The following is a 23,934-nucleotide window of genomic DNA, read 5'->3' on the forward strand; positions in this document are numbered from 1 at the left end:
CCTGATCATATCTGGATCACTGTGCAAGGGAGTTAAGGAAATGTATCCAGGGTCACATCCTTTCAGTGTTGTGAGCGCCACAGGGAGCTTCACAAAGTTTATGGACAAACTGAACTAGAGGTTAAGCACATCCTCCACGAACTTCTTAAATTCTTCATATTGAGAGAATATGTTGCAGGTCTTGTCTAGGAGAGAGAGGTCCCTTTCTTGCTTCAACTTGAAGAGCTTTGCTTTTCTTCCTATTTGGAGGGCTACTTTAAATCTCATTTGAAATACAGGTCTCAGGGCAAAAGTTTAAATGCAGCTATTTAGAATCAAGATGGTGGAATAGGGTAAGGACACGTTTAAATGGAGGGAAAAACATTTAATCAGGATGAAGCAGAGAGGACATATTCCAGGAAACAGGAAAGGACAGAACAGCAGAGGGGTACCTGGAGACTGACAGACACAGGAAAGCAGCGGACACAGCAGTGTGGTGTTGCAGTGACTGATATTCCAGCGTCATTCAGCTAATGGCAATCTGAACTCCACCAGCAGCCAGAACTCCACCAGCAACCAGGTGGGAAGGGACTTTCACTGGGAGCTTGGGAGGTGATCCCAGACAAAGAAATGTCCGTCCTGCTGGTCCGTTTGATTTGACCAGGAGCAGAGACAGAGCAGCAGATCCCAGACGGACATTGCGAGAACAGTGTGGATTTCACAGCCCAGTCAGCCCCCTAGAGCCGAGTTGGGTGCCATTTTGTGTAAGGAGGAAAGGGCAAGGGAAAGGACTGAGCATGCGCTGAGCTGGGAGTGAGCTCATTTCTGACTCAGTGAACTGCAATAACGTGGCATTCTACAGGTTCCACCCAAGACAGGTCCGTGTAGCCCTAAGACCTAATGGCCAGTAGATCAAGATCTAAAGTAGTGGCACGTTAGGCGCCATTTTGCATATTGTGGCAATAGCTTTAGGACTGAAGGGGACAACAGGGAACTGCGCATGTGCTGAGCTCGTGAGCACTCACTGAGTTCTGCGGATTGCACTGGTCCCACAGAAAATAATACCAAATAAAGCATCGTACGGGTCAAAATAGGTCTGTGTGGCACCCAGACCTAATGTCCAACAGGCTCCAGCAAGATTAGTGCCACCAACAACCTAACTATATAGGACACCTGGTGTCTCTCTAATCCTGGGACCTGCTCCAACCGAAAGTGGGAGAAAGGTTGGCAGAGACAAAGGTGCAGCCTCAGCACGGTATCAAGGAGGTGGAGAGTGGTGAGCCAGGAGCTGGGGCTGTGGAGACCATGGTGGAAATCTGACATACGAACCCAGACCTGGAACTCCCTGGAGGGAGTGGCACAAGTGGCTGAAAGCAAAGAGTTGTGTACCAACTGCAATAAGTAAAATCAAACTGCAGACCTGTGGATGACACAGCTCAGAAACCTGCCCCAAGGAGAAGACTCTGCTAACCAGAAGTACAATGACCAAGAGCAAAAGAAGAGACAAAAGCACAATGAATATTACCAAAAACTCCCCTGCAAAGGAGCAAAACCCTACGCCAATCTCAGAGTTCACTGAGGAAGACATTGAGAAAATGGGGGACACAGAATCCATAAGACTCATTTTAAAACTTCTGATCAACGAGAAGCTCATGCAAGAGTTCAAAGAATTTAAGGAAGCAATAAAGCAAATCAAGGCTGATACATCAGAAATTAAGAACACAGTAGAGCAAATTAAAAGTACAATGGAGAGTCTCCAAAATAGAATGAAGCAAGCAGAAGAAAGAATCTCAGAATTGGAAGATATTTCCTGTCATCAGGTGAAAGCAAACAAAAAGCTGGAAGCAGAGCTAGATCAGGCCAAAAAAAGTATTCAAGAACTGAAAGACATAAGAGTTATGGGAATCGCAGAAGGTGCAGAAAGAGAAGCTGAGTTTGCAAATGTATTTAATGAAATAATAAAGGAAAATTTCCCTAATCTAGAGAAAGAAACAACATTCAGGAGGGGCACAGAACTCCCAACAGGCTTGGCCAAAAGCAATCTTCACCAAGACATATTATCATCAAGCTCTCTTTAATTGAACATAAGGAAAAGATCCTTAAATGTGCATGTGAAAAAAATCAACTGACATATACAGGAATGCCAATTAAGGAGATCTCTCACAGGAAACTCTACAGGCAAGAAGAGAATGGAGTGACATATTCCAGATTCTAAAAGAAAAAAATTGTCGGCCTAGGATAACATATCCAGCAAAGCTTTCTTTTGTCTTTGAAAATGAAATGAAATTCTTCCACAGTAAAGAAAAGTTAAAAGAATTTGCTTCTTCCAAACCTGCCCTACAAATGATACTTCAAGATGTTCTCTTGACAAAGAGGAATAGCACCTACCAAAACCAAAGGCAAATGGGAAGAACATCCCAGTAAAATGACAACAGAAGACTAAACCAATGAACAACCCATTCCTAATATGACAGGACCAAAGTACCATCCACACATATTAAACTCTGAATGTAAATGGCTTAAACTCAATCAAACATCATAGATTAGTAGACTGGATTAAAAATCAAAACCCTTCTATCTCTCTCTTTTTTTTTTTAACCCTTCTATCTCTTGACTAGAAGAGACACGCTTCACCAACAAGAATCAGCGGAAACGATATGGCATGGGTTTTGTTGTTTTTTGGTAGTTTCATCTCTTCAAAACACTTTCTTCTGATTAAATCATTCAATGACTCGTAGATCATACAGTAGCATCATTTTCTTCAAGAACGTTCTTGATTTTCATTTCTTCAGCTACATGTTAGTTATCTAATAGCATGTTATTTAACTTCATGGTGTTGTTAATTTCTTTTTCTCACGGATGTTGATTTTGTTTTGTGGCTGTTCATTTAAGGGGATGTATAGTAGCTGTGTAATGGAAAGTGTCATATCTAGTAACATGTCATTTAATTTCAAGGCATTGTAAATTTCTATTTTTCTTTCCATTGTTGATTTTGTATTATGACTTTTCATTTGAGGGGATGTACAGTAGCTGTGAAATGGAGACTAACATCCAGATGTGAGGACACAAAGTAGTATGCATTTCTACTTCCAGACAAAGATGGATTTACAATGAAACTGTTGACTATATCTTTTTTTTTTTTGGAAGATTTATTTATTTATTACAAAGTCAGATATACAGAGAGGAGGAGAGACAGAGAGGAAGATCTTTCGTCTGATGACTCACTCCCCAAGTGAGCCCCAACGGGCCGGTGCGCGCCGATCCAAAGCTGGGAAGCTGGAACCTCTTCCAGGTCTCCCACGCGGGCGCAGGGTCCCAAAGCCTTGCGCCATCCTCGACTGCTTTCCCAGGCCACAAGCAGGGAGCTGGATGGGAAGTGGAGCCGCCGGGACTAGAACTGGCGCCCACATGGGATCCCAGGGCATTCAAGGCGAGGACTTTAGCCACTAGGCCACGCCACCGGGCCCTGTTGACTATATCTTAACAATAGGATGCTGTACTCTCTGCCATTGTCCATGCCTGCAATGATGGACATATGACTGTGTATGAAGAACTATATGTTAGTAATGATATAGAGGAACTAGGTGGGGGGGAGGGAATTGGGGAGGGGATAAGGGAAATGCCAGGAGCCTGTGGAGTTGTATCATAAAATGACAGTAATAATAATAAAATGTAAAAAAAAATGAAAAAAAAGAAGCAGCAGCAGCTGCTTCCTTTTGAAGTCATACCGGGCTGTTGCTCTTGTGGCTGCCAGGGGAGGGAGGATAGCTTCTAAAAAAAAACAAAAAAAGCAGTTACTTAAATGTATCATGATGTGGTAGGTACAGGCAAAGGTAGAAAACTGTATGGCTATGTTTACATATTTCTTTTTTTTTTTAAAGATTTATTTTTATTACAAAGTCAGATATACACAGAGGAGGAGAGACAGAGAGGAAGATCTTACGTCCGATGATTCACTCCCCAAGTGAGCCGCAACGGGCCAGTGCGCACCAATCCGATGCCGGGAACCTGGAACCTCTTCCAGGTCTCCCACATGGGCGCAGGGTCCCAAAGCTTTGGGCCGTCCTCAACTGCTTTCCCAGGCCACAAGCAGGGAGCTGGATGGGAAGTGGAGCTGCCGGGATTAGAACCGGCGCCCATATGGGATCCTGGGGCTTTCAAGGCGAGGACTTTAGCCACTAGGCCACGCTGCCGGGCCCTATGTTTACATATTTCAATGGGAGTGCTACTTTTATTCAGGAGTAGAAATACATACAGTAATGAAACTTTACTTCCACGTATGTTAGTCTCCATTATACAGTTCATCTATGAGAATATACATATATAGTTGAGTATCTGCACTTATTTATTTTGTACTTTGCCTACAGGCTGTCTTCTGTCAGGACTCTACTGCTGTGATAATTCATGGAATAATAGTGGGAGGGGAAAAGGTGGAGAGAAAGGAAGAACCTCTATACCTATTAAACTTCATCGTGGTAAATAATAAAAATAATTTAGGTCCCAGTGTTATAGAATAGTGGCTAAAGCCCTCGCTTTGCACACACTGGGATCCCATATGGGCACTGGTTCTAATCCCAGCCACGCTGCTTCCCAACCAGATCCCTGCTTGTGGCCTGGGAAAGCAGTCAAGGACAGCCCAAGGCCTGGGGCTCTGCACCCATGTGGCAGACCCCAAAGAGGCTCCTGCTCCTGGCTTCGGATTGGCTTGGCTCCAGCAGTTGCAGCCACTTGGGGAGTGAATCATCGGAGGGAAGATCTTCCTGTCTGTCTCCCCTCCTCTCTGTATATTTGAATTTCCAATAAAAAATAAATCTTTAACAAAAAAATAATAAATATAATTTTTTTAAAAAGCAGTGTCAGAGCCAGACCCAGGATCAGAAGTCAAGAGGCCAGAATCCTTATCTCAGTTTGGCCAGGAGCAAACCATGACTAACTGTGGGTGGGCAGTTTAACAGACTTGGGTTTCTGTTTCTTTTTCTCATTTAGCACAGTCTTACTATTTTTGAAGATTTCTAAGACTCTTGAAGTAGGGAAAAGTATGCTGTTTATCTCATCAAAAACAGCTGAAAAAGGCAAACTAAAATTCCATTTCTTACAGAAAGAAAAGAAGGAGGGTGCTTTATTGCTAGTGTGTATTAACAATCAGATATTCTAGGTATTTCTTAGTGCCAGAACCACCACCATAATCCTCATAGTGTGAACTGTTGCTTTCCCAAAGATTTAAGAAATCTGTGGTGTTTTTATGTAGCTTGATGAAGGTAGTATATGAACAACACACACACACACACACACACACACACACACACACACACACACACACAAGCTTATCAAGAGCATGAGCAAAGAAAGCTCATTCATCAATTGTAGTCCCTACAACATGGCCTTCCTAAGCCCAGAAGCAAACGGAACATGGTCCGATTTGCATGGTAACCTTTTAGAATCCTAGATCCTAATTTCAACACTGAGGCTGCCACTTGGTGCAGTCTCCTTAGGGCCTCAGCTGCATCTCTCTCACTTCGCTGACACTCTCAGATAAAGGACCACATTAAACACCAGCCAATGGAATATTACAACTTTAAAAAAATGGTTTTAGCTTTTGCCTTTAGCCCTCAGTTAATCAGAGTATGAGTCATGGAAGAATCAGCATGCAGGTACCATTCACTAATTCACACCCGAATGGAATAAGACAAAGACCCCTTGGCTATTTTTGGAAACCTGGCTGTGAACCCATGTTCCTACCAGGACTGAAAACAGGTAAACAATATCTCAACGAAGAAGCTCCTGGAATAGACTGGTTAAAAAGGAGAGGGGGCACTTACATTAAAGAACGGAACTGCAGTTGAAAGCAGGGGCTGGCACTGTGGCATAATGGATTAAGCCACTGCCTGTAATGTGGGCAACTCATGTTGGCACTGGTTCTAATCCTGGTTGCTCCATTCCCTGTTAATGTGCCTGGCATTGCAGGAGAAGACGACCTAAGTCCTTGGGTCCCTGCACCCCTGAGGGAGGTGGGGAGGAAGGGTGGAGTTGCGGCTTTGAACTTGTGCAATCTTGGCTGCTCTTTTTCCCTCTAACACTGCCTTTCAAATAAATCAATAAATCTTTTTTTTTTTTTTAAAGCCTGGGGTGGAGGTAGGGAATAGGGAAGGATTGAAGATAAAAGTTCATCTTTTCCAGAACAAGAGTTGGTTAACTGGAAACAAAGTACACAATGAAAAGTTACTGAGTGACTTCCGAGGCTGACACCAAAGGATATAAAATAGCAAAGTATTGTGCTGCCAATCCACAGTGACTTGGATGCAGGCTCAAAACCTGGAAACAATGTGTTTGGTAGCAGGTGATAGAGTGGACTTGTAGCCTAACAGTTAACATGCCAAACTCCTATTTCACTTCCCTGGGTTTGAGTCCCAGTCACCACCTCTCACTCAGTTTCCTGCTCATGGAGACCCTGGGAGGTAGAGATTAAGGCCCAGGTACAGGATCACCTGCCAACCACATAGGAAAACTGGCTTAGCCTCAGCCAAGACTGCAGTGGGCATCTGGAGTGAACTGACAAATGGGAGCTTTTTCTTTTTCCATCTCTCTCTCAGATATATATATAAACATTAATAACAGCTGGTATTAAAAACACCTTTTAAAAACTACTTACAATTGAGAAAGAAAATATTCCAAACAATCTGAAATTACATGCCTGGATTAAAAGGATTAAAGAATCCCACTAAGTGGACTCTGCACCAGCCTCATCATACCTGGACTGTTGCTGATGATATGTTGTTTTTGAAAATACTATGTGTCTGGTCAGTGATATTTTTTGAATAATGGTGATTACAGTTTTGCAACATTCTTAATGAAAGCCTGAGAATCTAACTACATGTAGATGGTTATTTAAAAAAAAACTTATATTCCCCAAATCAACATTTTACATTCATAGAAAGTTATTTGAGGTACAAGACTGCATATAAAACAGGATTCTTCCCTCAGTGCTAATTCCAGTGAAGACTATGTATTGTGGCTTTAAGAAAAATTAGGAACTTTCACAACTCAATGGAGTCTTTCTTTCTCATTTTTTTTCAGAGATCCAAAATTTAACCTTAAGTCATAGGGCTTTATTTTGGTATTGAAAAATCTTTACCACATGCTGTACAAAGGTATTTCAGAAAGCTCACAGGCAAACAGAATGAAGTTTATTCTAGTGAAAAAAAATTTTGAAACACAGATGCTTCTTTTTCATAATATGCATCCTCTTTGAACTTTCTGAAGATGACCCCATGTTAAGTTTTGAAAAACTGCACCTAAGTAAATTAAATAAAGTTCTATTTTCTGGGAGCTTTTTGAAGTACTCAGGTATATTTCATAAAAATTTGAATTATTTATTTATTTTTTTTATTAGAAGGAGTGAAGGAGAATCCATCTTCAACCTGCTGGTTCAACCTCAAATGTCTGAAATAGCCAAACCTGGGCCATGGCAAAGCCAGGAGCGGGGAAACCCCATCCAGCTTTCCAGGCTGGATGGTAGGGACTGGGCTAGCTGAACCATCACCTGTTGCTTTCCAGGGTACACATTAGCACCGAGCTGGGATCGGGAACAGAGCTGGAACTCAAATCCAGACACTCCGCTACAGGATATAAAGATCTCATGCAGAGTCTGAACTGCTATGCCCAATGTCTGCCCACCATATACTTCAAATATGTCACTTCATTTATCAATTTAGAAGATTAGCACTTAAAAAAAAGATTGGCATTTCTAGACAAATCTTTATAGTTGATTAAAGAAAAAGATAGCATATACTTACATTGTACGTTGACCAGCGTTTCTAAATAATATAAACTTAACTGCAAATGGACTTTAGAGATAACTCTAAGAGGCACTCCCTTAATCTCTTTCTTCCATGTAACTTTACAGCTGACTACTTTCTTGGGAAACACCACCACCTCTCAGGCGGCCCACCCTGCCCTGACACAGCAGAGACTCACTATTGCTTCCGGAGGAAGAAAGATTCTGATGTCCTGGACTACGGATATCCACGTGGCATTGCTCTTCAAAGCCTGCTTCCTCACCACACAACCTCCTCCGGGCACTGCTGAGTCAACACACAGGCACAGAGGAGGGAACTCAGACAGTTTCAGAAGGAAAACAGAATTTACAAGATTATTTGAGCACAAAAGAGATTTGAAAGCCATGCATAATTGCTTCATAACAAGGAGGTTCTGTGAACTCATTGAACATCCTCAGTATTCCCAACAGGATTCTCTAATATCCTGATCTCACTTCAAAAACAAACAAAAAAATTTAAGGGAAGTTAGAACTCTTAAGCACCCAGGCTGGGATTAATGCCATTGGGTCACTGGCTTTCTCTCCTAAATTTTGCTTCCACACATTTGTGTCAGTTCAGTTTAGTGTTTTATTGTCCGTTGCCCATACAGGTCTGTCTCCTATGCTGGTTATGAGTTGCAAGGACAGAGGCCATATCTTATTTGTGTCAATGCCACTGGTCACCAGCCACATGCCTGGCATGCAGGCACTAGCTGGCAGTTAAGAGACACTTGAATGAACCCCTGCTTTCCCAAAGTACTTTAGGTACCATTCTTCTAAATGAATTAGTAATAAGTCTGCAAAATTATGATTTCCATTTATGACAAAAGGTACCCAAATTTCATCCAGCTTATTGTGGGTTATCTTGTATGACTATTTTTTTCCCATGATACAACCTTGTACAAAAAGAGAATGATATGGGTCTGCGTTGTGATGCTGTACGGTAAGCAATGCCATCATTCCATGTGAGTGATTTTGAGTCCCAACTGCTCTGCTTCTGACCCTGTTCCTTGCTAATGTGCCTGGGAGGGAAGTGGAAGATGGCCCAGATGTTTGAACCCCTGTAACCACTTGGAAGACATGGATGGAGTGCTGGGATCCTGGCTTCTGATTGCTATCTGGAAAGTGAATCAGAGAAAAAAAAATGTGCTCTCACTGCCTTTCAAGCAGTAAATACATACATCTTTAAAAAATGGAAGGAGAAGGAGATTATATAACAAAAGCTGTAAGAAAACAACCAAGGGAGAGCAGCATTGTTATGTAGCAGGTTAAGCTACTACGTTGAACACTAGCATCCAGTACCAGCTCACTGGTGATGCACCTGGGAAAGCAGCAGCAGATCACCTTAGTATTTGGCCCCTGGCATCCTTGTAGGACAGCCAGCTGGGATTCCAGGCTTTTTCTGGCTTTGGCCTACCCCAGCCCTGGCTCTTATGGCTTTTTGGGGAATGAACCAGCAGATGGAAGATCTGTCTCTCCTTAATTTCTCTGCTTTCCACATAAATATTTCTAAAACCTAAGCAGTACAGTAAAATGAAACCTGGTATCCAGCTTGAGAACACTACAGATCTTTTGTAAGGCCCAAGGCAACTCTCCAACATTGCAATTCTGATGTAATTTTCCAATATAGAATCTTCAAAATAGTGAATGCTGAAAATTTCTTGAATCCTGAAAAGATTACTAGTTTGGTTTTTTTTAAATTTTTATTTTTGAAATTTATCATACAATTTTGTATAGTCTGGGATTCCCCATCCTCCTTTTCACCCCCCAATTAATGTTTCTCATAATGTCACAACTCTTCATAAAGAGTTACAATTCCATCAGTCTGCTATTTGAGTATGCTCCAACATTGCTGGTACAGACAATGTTAGACAGTCCATCATCCCATTGTCTAGATATATCCAACACTTTCGCTGGGAGTCCATCTTTTGTTTGGAAGCAGAGATGCATGTTGCATTGTGTCTTCACTTCAGGATATGGTAGTCTCCATAACTCTACCACCATACATTCCAATTTGCGTGATGGATTCCTTATATTAGAGAGAACATATGGTATTTCTATTTTGGTATTTCACTCCTAGGAATATACCCATAAGAAACTAGTTCAAGTTTTGATCACTGCAGTCCTTAAATATAATCAACAATTATAACAATCCTTGAGAAAGATTCCATTGGTCTTTGGAGTTTCCTTTCTTCCATCCCGACTCAGGTCCTGCTTCACAGGGAGCAAGCTCCTTCCAAAGATTTTGGACTTTACCAGAGATGCTGCTCCATTTGTTGGCTAACTACTGATGCTCATCTACACAGCCATCCCACAAGGTGGGTACCGTCATCACCCCAATCTTGAGGTCTCAGATGTAAAGTCAAGATAGCCAAGATGTGATGGGAGCAGGTCTGGGCCCAAGTCTATGCTCTGGGCTACACCCTATGCTACAATTTAACTGGGATTGTGTATTCTGCTCCCCAAGGGCATTGGACTTTTTCCCCATGAGTAATGAATTTCCTTTCATGAGTCCTTCAGAGGAAAGAGGTGCACCTTCTCTCCCTCCACTCTTCCTCCTGACAGTTGCACCAAGGCTAACCGTCTTGTTTGCCCTGGGAGGTGACATCCTTCTAACACTAGCCAGCCCCACCCATCCCTTAACACACAGCCACCAGCTCTGGGTCATGTGACAAGGTTCCGGTACGAATGTTTACCCTGATCTCCAGTGGCTTATGAGAGGGGTACTTCCTGGAAACACTGAGGGTTGGCCATTTCACTGGAGTGAGGTGTTTCGAGCAGCTGAGTCACTCCTGTTGCTTAGTAACCTGTTTGTGTTTGGCAGGGTGCAGGAGGCTGGGGTGCAGGTACCTCACAAGCAGGACAGATATTTATTCAGCACCACCTCCTCTCTACACCTGACAGATGATTTCATACTTAACCTTGACAGGGTCCTTTCCCACCTTCTCACTGTCTGAAGCAGCTCCTCCAATTCTTTTGACATTCAGAAGACATTATGCTGAGCCTTCAATCAACAGATTTGTAGCCTCTGAAGTGCAGTTTACATTGCTTTTCCTAATGAATTCTCTGTACATAAGAGGGAACTGGAATAATATGGTATCATGGAAGTTACGCGTCATCCCTGGAAGAATGAGCTGTCATGAATTCACAGTATGAGTTACTAACTCTGACCTCACAGTCAAGGGAGAATGTTTTTTTCAGACCAAAGAAATAGAGAGGTGGATGGTCAAGTGTGCAACTCAATTGGTATGCCACCTACCAGAACCCCCCCCAAAAAAGTTATATATACACTTCGCGTGTATGTGTATAAAAGAAAAATTGGATGGTCACAATACTTGTAACTTCAAAATCAAGGAGATTCATCCTCAAATACTACAATGAATATAATTATCACAGCTAGCCTAAAGTCACTTTACTAAATGAACTTCTGTCCTCAAATCTGTTTTCAAAAATATATCCATTTAATTGAAAGCAACCAGAGGCAAGGAGGAAGAAAGGGAGAGAGAAAACGAGGGAGAAAAGAGAAAAGGAGAGAGATTGCTCTCCCCACTGCTGCTTCATTCCTCAAATGCCTCCTAACAACAGTGCTGAGCCAAGCCAAAGCCAGAAGCCTGGAGCTCAACTTGGCTCTCATACATGAGACCTACACACCTGGGCCGTCATCTGCTGCCTCCCGAGCTGTGCATCAGCATAAAGTTGGAATAAAGGTGGAGTAGCTGGGACTTAACCCAGGCACTGTGATCTGAATTTCGGCATCCCAAGCTGTGATTCTTAAGGTGTAAGTTAGCATTGTGTCTATGTCATTTTCCTGAAAGCTAATACTCTTGGTTTTTATTCTATATCAATTTTCCATTACTGCTATTCCCCTAACATACTAGGCCTCAACTGTCTTTTCACCCATTTCTTCATATTAAATATTCTAAGGTAGAAAATCAATTTAAAAAAGACCAAAATCAATTTTTAGAGAACACAAATATTCACACATCAGACACTGTTTTTTGTTCTTTTCAAAGTATGTGCCTACCATAGACATAAGAAAGTAAGATATAAGAGTTACCTGAAATGTTACCTTTTATTAGGTAGGTCTTGAATATCTCAATTTCTTTAATGCTTATGGACTAATAAAGTAACTTAGAAACCTTGCTTCTTTCTTCTCCTTATCAATTAATAGCCATCCTATTATGTTAGCTTCTTGTATGCCTGATCCTCTAACAAGTAGTATTAAAAGTCAAATAGGTAATACAAGTTCTCTTTGTGTTTGGTAGCTATAAAATCGGTATAAAAGTTTATGTAGTGGGCCTGGTGCGATAGCTTAGCAGTTAAATCCTGCTCCATGCACCGGGATCCCATATGGGCATCAGTTCATGTCCTGGCTGCTCCACTTCCCATCTAGCTCCCTGCTTGTGGCCTGGGAAAGTAGGAGAGGATGGCCTGAAGCCTTGGGATCCTGCACCTATGTGGGAGACTCAGAGGAGGCTCTTGGCTTCAAATTGGCTCAGCTTTGGCCACTTCAGCCATTTAGGGAGTGAACCAGTGGATGGAAGATCTTTCTTCTTGTCTCTCCTTCTCTATGTGTATTTGCCTTTCCAAGTTAAGAAAAAGTAACGCTTTCCTACCAATTAAAAAAAGTTTGTGCAGCAAAGATTTTAATCTTAAGCATATTTTGAAACGTTATTTTCTCCAAACTATTTCTGTTTTTGAAAGGCATGCTTGGGATGAAGAAATTCCTCTTGTCTAAAAAATTCTTGGATTTCACTAAACTTCATAGAACATTTAAGAAAGGGCCCTCTCATTATCTAAAACTGGCTAATTGTAGGTTTTAAATACCTATGATAAGAAGAATGGAGGTGAACTGCTCCATAAAGCATGCTTATTTTAAAATCTTTACCCACTGGTTCACTGCCAAATGATTAAAATGGCCAGGGTTGTGCAAGGAAAAAGCCAGGAACTAGAAGCCAGAGGCTTCCTCTGTGTCTCCCCTGTGGTTCCAGGGACCCAGCACAAACACTTGGCCAATGTCTGCTTGCTTTCCCAGATGTATTAAGCAAGGAGGTAGATCAGAAGTGGAGCAGCTGGGACTTGAACCTGGGTCTAGATAGGATACAGGAGATTGCAGCTGGTGGCGAAAATCAATGCATCAAATCACCAGCCCCCATTCTGCAGCATTTTAAAGTCCTCAATTTGGTTTAGAAGAGGATTTGCCAGTTGGGGATTGACAGTTTGTAAGCAGATCTCTTGAAGCTCTGGATTTGGCTTACACAGGTAACTAGGCACAGAAGGCTAATGCTCCTTAAGGGTTTCAGAATGGGGTCTGGGTCTTGGGCAGTGATGTTGCTAATCGCCTCTTCAATACAAATGTCAGTAGATAAAAGCAATCATTTCCCATGACATAACTGAAGATTTCTGATAGTGAAACGTAAGCTTTGGCCACATCTGTGACCTGTCTTATTTCTTGAACACAGACTTCACCTTCCTTACGGTATCTGAATGCCTGAGATGGCTGGGTGAACAGGACAGGCCTTGCCCATGGCCACACAGAGCTGGTGATCCGGTTGGGGAGGCACTCCAGGAGAGAAGTGTTTGTATAATTAAAAGGTCAAGACTGTGCACATGGCCAAGGTACACAGCCTAGTCTGGGGAGGTCAGGAAAGGCTTCTTGGAAGAGAGGCTTTCTGCACACAGATCTGCAGGATGTGGAGCAGTCAGGCGAGGCAGACTCAGCTGGTAAAGGCAGAAGGAAGGCCTAAAGGGCTAGGGCCTGGATGTGCAGAACAGGGAGGTCAGTTGGGCTGAAATGGATGGGAGGAGGATGTTCAGGAGGGCCTTAACAGGTCTTATCAGGATACGTGCATTTTACCCCCTAAGATAATGGCATTGGGTAATGACATGCTCAGCTGAGATTTTTTTCTTTTATTATTTTAAATTTTCATTGTAAAGATATACAGAGAGAAGGAAAGAAACTTCCCATCTGCTGGTTCACTCCCCCAAGTGGCTGCAACAGCCAGAATTGAGCTAATCTGAGCCAAGAGGCAGGAGCTTCCTTTGGGCCTCCCACGTGGGTGCAGGGTCCCAGGGCTTTGGGCTATTCTCTACTGACTTCCCAGCTCACAAGCAGGAAGCTGAATGGGAAGTGGAGCAGCTGGAACATGAAACAGCACCCAAATGGAATCCTGGCTCATGCAGGGCAAGGATTTAGCCATTAGACTATTGCACTGGGCCCTCAGCTGTGATATTTCTAAGGATCTCACTCAGAGAGCAGGGAGATGAACATTCCTCAGCCAGCCATCATCCCTGCATCTGAGGAACCATGCAGGAGAGTCTTCAGGTCCCAGTTTTCTTTAGCACCGATGAGATGTCACTATGTGAGTCAGGCAGCACAGGTGCCAGGAGTGCAGCCTCTGAGGAAAGAGACAACCTGGAGACAAATTCTCGTTCCCCAAGGGGTCAGCAGATCACACAACACTGAGTCACTGGTTTAAGCAAGCCCTTCACACTCAAAATGGAGTTGACAGTAGCTACCGCATAAAGTTGCTATGAAAACTGAAATACTGCAGAAAGCATTGAGAACAGGGGCTGTCACCATGCCAGTTACTCCATTATCATCAAAAACAAACTGGTCAGCACTGAGCAGGCAGAGCCCTCTACTTGAGATTGTCCCGATGCTCTTTTTTTTCCTACAAAGATTTATCTATTTTTATTAGAAAGGTAGATCGAATTTATGGAGAGAAAGAAAGATTTTCCATCTGCTGATTTATTCCTCAAATGGCCACAACATCCAGAGCTGAGATGATCCAAGGCAAGGACCCAGGAGCTTCTTTCAAGTCTACCATGAGGTTACAGGATCCCAAGGCCTTGGGCCATCCTCTACTGTTTTTCCAGACCACAAGCAGGGAGCTGTGCATCCTCCACACAAGCACATGGCCCAAATGACCAAAATGTGTCCCCAAAGGAAAATTTCTAGCATGACTCTTTGGTAAATCAGCTTCAAAATTAAAATATACTTTAGAAATCAAACCACTTAATTAAAATATGTGCTTCTGCATCCCCAGGAATTGGAGCAAATCACTTTATCTTATGAATATAGAGACTACCATATCCAGATGTGGGGATACAATGCAATGTGCATCCCTGCTTCCAAATCAAAGATGGATTCCCAATGAAATTGTTGGAAATGTGTGGACAATAGGATGCTGGACTGTCTGACATCGTCTGTACCAGCAATGTTGGGGCACACTTAAACAGACTGATGGAATAATGATTCCTTATGAATTTGTTAGATGGTAAAATGTTGCTCAGGAATCTGAAAGACTGCATACTTTATAAAAAATATAGGCAACAATTTGAGACATGAACACAAAGGACAATTCACTACATGTGGAAATAATGTGCGTTGCTTGCCACTCATTTTACAGGGAGAAGATTAAAGTCTGTAGAACTCACTGGATGGGATTCCCAGGGTTCCTCTATCTGGATAACTCACCAGCAGAAGACCTCACAGCACTGACCACATAATAGTGATCAGGGCTATGATTTATGACCACAACAAGATTCCAGGCCAAGTTGGGGAAGAGTGCAGGGGCCGAAGTACAGAAAGATCAGGCCCCAGCTTTCACAGTCCTCTCCTAGTGAAATCCACAGGTCACGCATAGTTAATTCCTCCAGTCACAGGTGCTAAGAGCTTGTCTATCAAGGATGCATTCCCTGAACTTCTCTCTAGGACTGGCCTAGTTGGCACCTGCTGTTGGACATGCCGGGCTTCAATCTCCCAATGGGAAGCAGGTATACAATATTAACCACATAGTTTTTGCACAGACTCTTAAGGCAATGTAAGCCATTGTTACACGGGAACACTTCCCAAAGCTAAGTTCTCAGATGGCCAGCCAAGGGCAAGAAGCCCTTTCTCAGGATAACCGGCTCAGGCCTGCTGTGTCAACTCAATTTAGCACACTGACCCAATTCAACTGGCTATCACAAAGTACACTAAGGGTGAACAGTGTCATCTTCCATAACAAACCACTGAAGTATATCATGTGTATGAGACACAATTTTAACCTGCATTTCCAGGATTTGATGAATATAACTTTAAATGCACTGTCTTCAGTTATAGAGCAGAAAGTAAGATGGCTATGGGTAGACATTTGCTACAAATTGCCCTCTAGCAACAGGTGTAATAAAATGCTGAGTGTTAGTCCCATTACCTTTTACAGTCATTTGCTTTTTAAAATGCCACTGAAAACTTGGAGTAAATGGTACTCTAAATTGAAGTTTCTCAGAAAACCCATTAGTGTATCAGGATAAAAAAATTAACACATAAACAAAAACAAACAAAAACTCAGGCACAGGTAACAGATACTCCCTCAAGTTCATAGTAGGTAATTCAATTATACCTGTCACAACTACACATTATGATTGGCAACTCCACTTTAAAACATTCCATGGATATGACAGCATCCAGCTAAAACGACCTCTGCACAGTTCTTCATTGCAGCATGGTTTTAGAGCAAACAACTGGCCATAATCCAAATGTCCATCAAAAAGTCACTACTGGACCTGGTGTGGTGGCTCAACTGGCTAATCTTCCTTATCCAGGCACCGGGATCCTATAGGGGAACCAGTTTGTGTCCCAGCTACTCTGTGTCCCATTCAGCTCCCTGCTTGTGGCCTGGGAAAGCAATAAAGGATGGCACAAGGTCTTGGGAATACCCATGTTGGAGACTCAGAGGAGTGTTCCGTCTCCTGGCTTTGCATCAGCTCAAATCTGGCTGTTGTACTCATTTGGGGAGTGAACCAGCAGACAGTAGATCTTTTTGTCTCTCCTCTCTGTAAGTCTGCCTTTAAATAAAAACAAATAAATCTTTTTTTTTAAATCATTGTTTAAGTTGTGGTGCATCCATTCAATAGACCATCCAGTCTGTAACTGCTTTCAAAAAGATGCCAAGGCACGGCATTGTGGGATAGTGAGTTCAGCTGCCACTTGAGGTGCTGCTTTGTTTCCCAGCTGCTCTACGTTCCATTTCAGCTCCCTGCTGGTGGCCAATGAGGGGCAGCAGGAGATGAGTGTTTGGGCCTCTGGAACCATATAGGAGATTCAGATGATGAAATTCCTGGCTCCTGGCTTCATTCTGGACCACCCCTGGCTAGGGCAAACCAGCAGAAAATGGATCTCTCTCTCTCTCTCTCTCTCTCTCTCTCTCTCTTTCCTTCTCTGTTACTCTTTCAAATAAATCTTTAAAACAGAATGAAAAATACATCAGAGAAGCTCTCTTACTATCGACTTGTTAAACTGCATTACATATATTATTAAGAGAAAACCCTCTTGCCAAGGAATAGAGCATGCTATCCTTTCCATCACGAAGACGACAGAGAGAAACTAATGTTCCCTTCTGCTTGCTCACACATTTTGGATGCTGATCACAAGGGGAGGGGATGGCAGAGGGCAGGGAGGGGATGGCAGAGGGCAGAATCTGTAAGTTAAAAAAAGAAAGAAAGAAAGAAAAAGAAACAGACAAAATCGGTGTCCTTAAAAAGTAATCCTTTATCAAGTCCAATTTAAGCAACCTAGCACCTTCTTTAAGGTTTGTTTCAATGAGCTTAGGAATTCAGCAATGATTAGAGGGGATTGCTTTTCTTCCTCTCACCACCACAAGTCCAACTCTGCTTCTGACAATTCTTGCTTGTTCATCTGCCATCTTGAAGGGGTCTCCCTAGAATCTGGGAAGGAATTAAGGTCTTTGTGCCTCTTCTCCTGTGTGTTTGCTGGGAATATTTCAGAACTTTTTAGATGGATTCATGAAAGCAATGATTTTGTTTTTGGTTACTGCCAAAAAGAGTACCTGCCATGCAAAATGCATTCGGATGTATTGAATAAATGAATTCTTTTCTTTATCCAGCTTCAGTGGAACAGGCAGCAACAGATAAAAACTAGTGATGTGGGAGGGCGGGGAGAGGAATATGCTGGTGGGCAATTTTCAGAAATCTTTCCCATTCCTAGCAGAGGTTCCATATAGGCATTCCAATCCTAGCAACATTCCTAGAACTCTGAATTTCACCAGAGACAAACAAGTCTACAGAATGGTGTTGGACAGCAATTTTTAACTACTTGCAAATTTTTATTCTTAACGAATTTAAGATGGCTTGGTTATCTGAGGGCTGAAGTCCTTTTAGGCAAACACAACACTTATTAGTCAGGATGTAAAGACATGGTTATCCCACACAATTAACAAAGTTGTAAGGTGCCTAGAGCCATAGTGAGAAAAGAAGTCTTTTGCTTTAAAAATTCAACCACTGATTTTTATTTGCAGGAAAAAATCATCCTTGAATTGGAATTCAGGGCAGCACAGGTAGTGAATCAATACTCAATGTCAATGACAAAAGTCACCTCTTCCTCAATGGGGATAAAACAGGCTTAGCCGCCAGACTAGGCAAGCCCAGTTTAGCTAACTATTAAAACAGCAACTTCCCTAGTAATAACCTCTGTAATACACCAAACAGGTGATTACTGTAATAGACTATTATTTGTCTGAACATGTTTTGTGCCCAATTTCAACCAGAAATGATTTTTCAGTGCAGTTCAGTATCATCAAAAATAATCAACTATTAGAAGAAACTCTGGAACAAATGTATGCCAAACAAAAATACAAACATTAGTCCCAACAAAAACCTGCACAAAAATGTTCATAGCAGCATTACTCATCAAGGCCAAAAAATGAAAACAAACAAACAAAATGTCCATGAACTAATAACTGGATAAGATGTGGTAAAGCTACAAATGTTATCAACCAATGATACATGCTTCAACACCGGTGAACCTTGATAACTTCTAAGTCACAAAAGACCATAATCATGTGATTACATTTACACAAAAGGTAAATCCATGATGACAAACAGATGGGTGGTTGATGGGTGGTTGCTGGGGGCTGGTCAAAGAGGAGTAAATGGTAGCAGTATGTGGCTTCTTCTAGTGAGGATGTAAATCAGATTATGGTGATGGTTACAAGCAATGAGTATACTGAAGACCACTGCACTGTCTGATTTTGAAGAATGAATTCCATAAGATAACAATTATATTGTGATGAAGCTGGTTAATAAGATGCTGGTTATGATGCTTACAACCAAACACCTTGGTCAACGCCTGGCTCCAATCCTGCTCCCAGCCTCCTGTTGATGCATGCCCTGGGAGGTGACAATGGTGGCTCAAGTCACTAGGTCTCTGTCATCCAGTGGGAGATCCACATTGAGTTCCTGTTTCAGCCTAGGTCTGCCCCAGATGTTGCCTCATTTGAGGAGTGAACCAGTGAACAGGATCTCTCACCTTGGACTGTTGGTTCTGTTTCCAGCCCTGTCTCCCACTGGAACCAATGGGTGTTGCATTCCAGCCTGATTCTGCCCTAACTATAACCCTAACCCCAGGTTTAAATCCACCGTCTCTAACCTAACCCTAACCTGGGATTAAATCCTGCTCCATTTACTCCCAGCGGCAGATCCTGGTGGAGGCAGCAAAGCCCTTAGGGACTCCGCACTTAGCCCTGCTGTGATTTTCTTAATCCCCTTGCCTGTGCCTCTAGCTACAAACAGGGACAATAACAGTGCTAAATGCATAGAGTCCTTAGAAGATTTGAGGACTTTCACTATAGAGTTCAGAAATAGCCCCCGGCAAGAAGTAAGCTTTACACACATCTGTTAAATGACTGAGGGAGATAGAGACCTGGAGGTACTGCAGTGTGAAGTTAATCCTTACAAAAGGATTAAAACTGGGCTGTACAGTTGGCTGTCGATGCTTTTGTAACTACCACAAAGGAAGCTAGGGAGTAAGAGAGGATAAAAACAATTTTCCAAACTTGAGGGGAGGGAAGGAGACAACCTGTGTTGTCAAGGGAAATACCTGGAAAATATATTTTGGAAAATATATTTTGTTACCAAAGACAAAAGAAATTTCATCTCATATCTCTCTCTCTCTCTCTCTCTCTCTCTCTCTCTCTCTCTATTTGAAAGGCAGAATTACAGAGACAGAAACAGGAAAGAAAAAGGAGAAGAATGGAGGGAGGGAGTAGAGAGAGAGGAAGGGAAGAAAGAAGGAGAGAGAAAGGTCTTCCACGTAGTGGTTCACTCTTCAAGTGGCTGCAACAAGCAAAGCTGAGCTAAGCTGAAGCCCAGAGCTTCATCTCGGTCTCCCATGCAGGTGGCAAGGACCCAAGAACTTGGATTAGCTTCCACTGCTATTCCAGGGCACCAGCACAGGATTGGATGGGAAGTGGAGTAGCTGGGGGTTAAGGAGGTACCCATATGGGATGCCAGCATTGCAGTCAGTGGTTTAAACCACTGTGCCACAGTACTGGCTCCAGAAAAGAAGTCTGAACAGTTTGCGTGACTCTGCTCACTGTGGGTCTGTATACAAGGGGCAATGTCATGTGTTTCTCAAGTTTCTCTCAATAAAGTCCAAGGCCTACTTCTTCCGGTTTCTTGTGCAGGAAGCCAAGAAATGCACAGCTCTCAAGGTCTGGCTCCTTTCAGGGACCAGAATCCCACACCCCTACCCCAGTCCAGCTGTTAGCTCCCCTTCGCTCTGCTATGCTCCCATCATCAGAGCTGAGGAGGAGGAGTCTATTCTAAATGTGTGCGATATATTCTCCAGCATCAGAAAACAGTTGCAATGCAGTCACAGAAAAGCACCAAATGAATGGATTCACTGAAAGGTGACTTTCCCCAGAGTATCTGTTCCTGAGTTTACTGAATCTGGCCATCACTGGCCCAAGAACAGCTGCTGTCCTCTCCACCTGTGCAGCACCTTGGAGAGCCACTCCTATTCATCAGTCATTTCAGGCTCTGCCTGACCATGAAAGCAACATTTCCATATGACAAAAGCTGTTGTGGTTGAGACACAATCACTGCAGATTGGACGGCAGATGCATTCTCTTGGAAATACTGCTTATTAGAGAACATACTTTGGCTTTAAGAGGTCCTGGGCTCCAATGGAGAGCAATGAGTTGGGATGGGGACAGATCAGACCAGACCAGGCAGGGCTGTAACACCTGTGGGCCTCATGAGAGCCAGATCAGGGAAAAGCCAGGCTTGGTTGACTGTCTCTACTGGTGCAAACATACAGCAGAATGGGTTGGTTTGATTTTGCTGCAGCATCAGCTGGCAGATGCTGGCAGCAGGGGCTAATTCTGTCAAGTTAAACTGCAGAACCACCTGGGAAGTTCATGATCCGGGAGTGGGCCCAGGAGGGAAATAGTGGGCACCTCCCTCTTGGGTTATCACTTCCACTGGACAGCATGAAAGCCAGGATTGGGGCAGACCTGGCAGGACAGAACAGCACCCACCAGCATGTTTGTGGGCTGGATAGTGGGCCTCTTGGGTTGAACTAGGAATCAATGCCCACTGACATGTATGAGAGTTAAATGGAATGTGAGACAGACTGGACTAGTCTGTCATACATACTGGCAAGCACGAGAACTAGAGCAGGTGGCGGGCCTGGTGGGGACTATTGTGGGTCACTCCGACTAGGCTGAAGCTCCCATGGGTTTATGTGAGGGCAGAGTGTGTGCTGGGCAGAATCAGGCTGGAATGCAACACCCATTGGTTCCAGTGGGAGACAGGGCTGGAAACAGAACTGACCCAACAATTGCAACCACCAGCTGATTGGGGCAATGGACTGTACCGGGCCCTGTACTGGCAAGTACACACAAGAATCTTGTCTGGGATCACTTCAGACAAAGTTTCTTTGGGGATCTCCCCAATTGAACTGCCAGACTCAGAACCTTAACGACGAAGAGAAGTGCAGGTTCCATGGTCTGCCATGCCATGCAAGTGTCAGAGCCGAGCTTCCTCAGAGGCTCAGACAGAGCAGTGGAGAGCATAACCAGGTGCACATGAAGGATATGGCAGTCTATCGGAACCTGCAGAGGATACCTGGCACCACAACAGAGGACAGAACAAATCAATCAACTATCCCAGCCATATGTTGGCAGTGAAAAATTGGGCAAACAGAGACTCTAAGGTGGACTGTGTCAACCAGTGGATTTTGCAGCGACTTCATCATGCTTGGGATGGCGAGATTGGCAGCAATTTAGAACTGTTGAACTATCAAAACCTCTTGAGCAAGACCCTCAGAGCATGCCTCATGTCAGGCACCTAGGATGGGTGGGAGGCTGGGTGGGGCTTCTCTCTTTATCCCCCCCTTTACCCCAGATACAGAAAAAAAGGTGGAAATAATAGTCTTACCCACTTTCCTGTAACCCTTGAAACTTTGTGCCCTAATGAACTATGTAAAAATTGTCAAAAAATTAAAAAAACAAAAAGGGGTCCTGGGCTCCTTCAGCCATCCTACCTTGGACAGACCTGGTGCAGGTGCAACCTTGTGAATACAGTCAGCTGCCAATCTGTCCATTTATCTTGCAAAGCAGGCTGCTCTCAAGGGTAATTATTGAAGAACTTCAATGTAAACCAAAGGGTGTTAACCAGCCCCTTCCCAATGTGTGATGGCCAAATTAATGTATTTTTTATTTCCATCACCATGAATGATGATCAATTCTTTGCAAGGTGATATTCAAAATGCCATCTTATAGCTACTTTGAAATACATAGTAAACTGTAACTACAGGAAATGGTGTTACAAGTAGTATCAACAGTAGCAATTTTTTTCATTTTAGTACAGATGGGGTATTACAAAACAAAGCAGAAATAGACACATACCCTTGTAGTCCAGAGGAACTGAATGGACAGCCGGCATTTAGAGTTTATCCATGCACATCCTTGGATGATCTTGCCTTCCCCTGTGAAGCCTTGTCTGTTGCTTCCCCTGCATGTCTTCCACCTGACCCATCACAACCTGGCAACTCCTACTTCTTTCATCAGGTCTTGGTAAAATCTTCCTTGTCTTACACCTGCCTGACTGCAACCTCTGTGAGGGAAGGGAACACATCATGAAGTTTTCTTCTTGGCCTGAGGCCCACAGGAACTCTACCGTTGCAAACATGTATCCCCTGGCTGGCTGGCTGCCCTGTGTGAGATAAGTCACACACCCAGAGGGTCCCACGTCACTCACCCCTTGCAAGTGAGATAAGAAAGTCCCTGAAATAAGGCTGCTTGCCACGGAGGAGGGAGGGCAACATTTTAACAACACACACCAGTGACCCACAAGTGTGACATGGGGAGAGTTCTCCAAAGCTGGGGGTTCTCGGATGCACCAGAGAGGGAGGGAGAAAAGAAGTGGGGAGAACCAACCACTAACTTAGACGGGCTTTTGGAGTAAAACATTATTTGAAGAATTCAAATAGATTTCTAATTATAGACTCTTAAGTTTAAAATATCTTGAAAGGTCACTCTGTACTTCCCTCTGCCTAAGGTAGCACATTCAATGCCCTCCTTCTCCGCCCCCAGAGTCCTGTTTTTCCAAAGCTCAGGGAGGAATGTTGAATAACAGATGAAAACAAGTTCTGTGTGTCAGGATCCTGCTTTTTAAAGCTATTTCATTTTTTTTTCTCTTAATTTTCTGTAGCACCAATCTGGTTCTTTCCTACATCACACAAACTTATTATCATCGCATTCAATTCCCTAAAGTACTCCAGGTAAAAGCCAGAAGAAATAATACTTGTTACAATGGAAATTAGCTTTTAATTTTAATAAATGTTGCCAAACCTTCTGCAACAGATGAAGACAATCCATTACATCTTAACATTGGACATGAGACTGTTTTTATCCCTACTGGTGAGCAAAGAAACATAAATCAAAAAGACACTACTTATTAACGTACTGTGACATCCAGGGCTGGCATCGGATGCACGGTTAAGATGCCAATTGAGATGCTCACCCCTGAACAGCTATGTTCTACTCCCTCTCCCAGCTTTCTGCCAATGTGTGACTGGGAGGCAGTGGAGGACGGCCTAAGCGCATGGCTTCCTGTCACCCATGTGACAGACCTGGGTTGATTTCCACATTTCTGGCTTCCATCTGACCTAGCCCTGGCAGTTGGAGGCGTGTGAAGAATAAACCAGTGCATGGGAGGTTTCACTACTGTCTGCTGTAAGAAACATATTATATAACAGTTCTGGAAAGCAGCCTGCAATTTCATGGCTTTTGTGGTTGTTTGTTTGTTTTCTCATTTTGTAGTTTTCATGTATTTGAAAGACAGAGATAGAGGAC

General features: G+C 43.1%; 1 protein-coding gene across 3 annotated transcripts in view; it reads right to left on the reverse strand.

Annotated features, from left to right (window-relative positions):
• SGMS2 (sphingomyelin synthase 2) overlaps window positions 1–23,934 on the reverse strand; it is a 93,980-nt gene that overhangs the window by 34,252 nt on the left and 35,794 nt on the right. The window contains exon 1 of one of the 3 annotated variants that reach the window (XM_058666968.1): window positions 22,486–22,607. The exons of the other annotated variants lie outside the window; for them this stretch is intronic. The gene's annotated coding sequence lies outside the window, so the exon portion shown is untranslated. Of the gene's footprint in view, window positions 1–22,485; window positions 22,608–23,934 lie in introns of those variants that run through there. 3 annotated transcript variants of the gene reach the window in all.

This window comes from Ochotona princeps, chromosome 7, assembly GCF_030435755.1.
Source record: "Ochotona princeps isolate mOchPri1 chromosome 7, mOchPri1.hap1, whole genome shotgun sequence".
NCBI lineage: Eukaryota > Metazoa > Chordata > Mammalia > Lagomorpha > Ochotonidae > Ochotona > Ochotona princeps.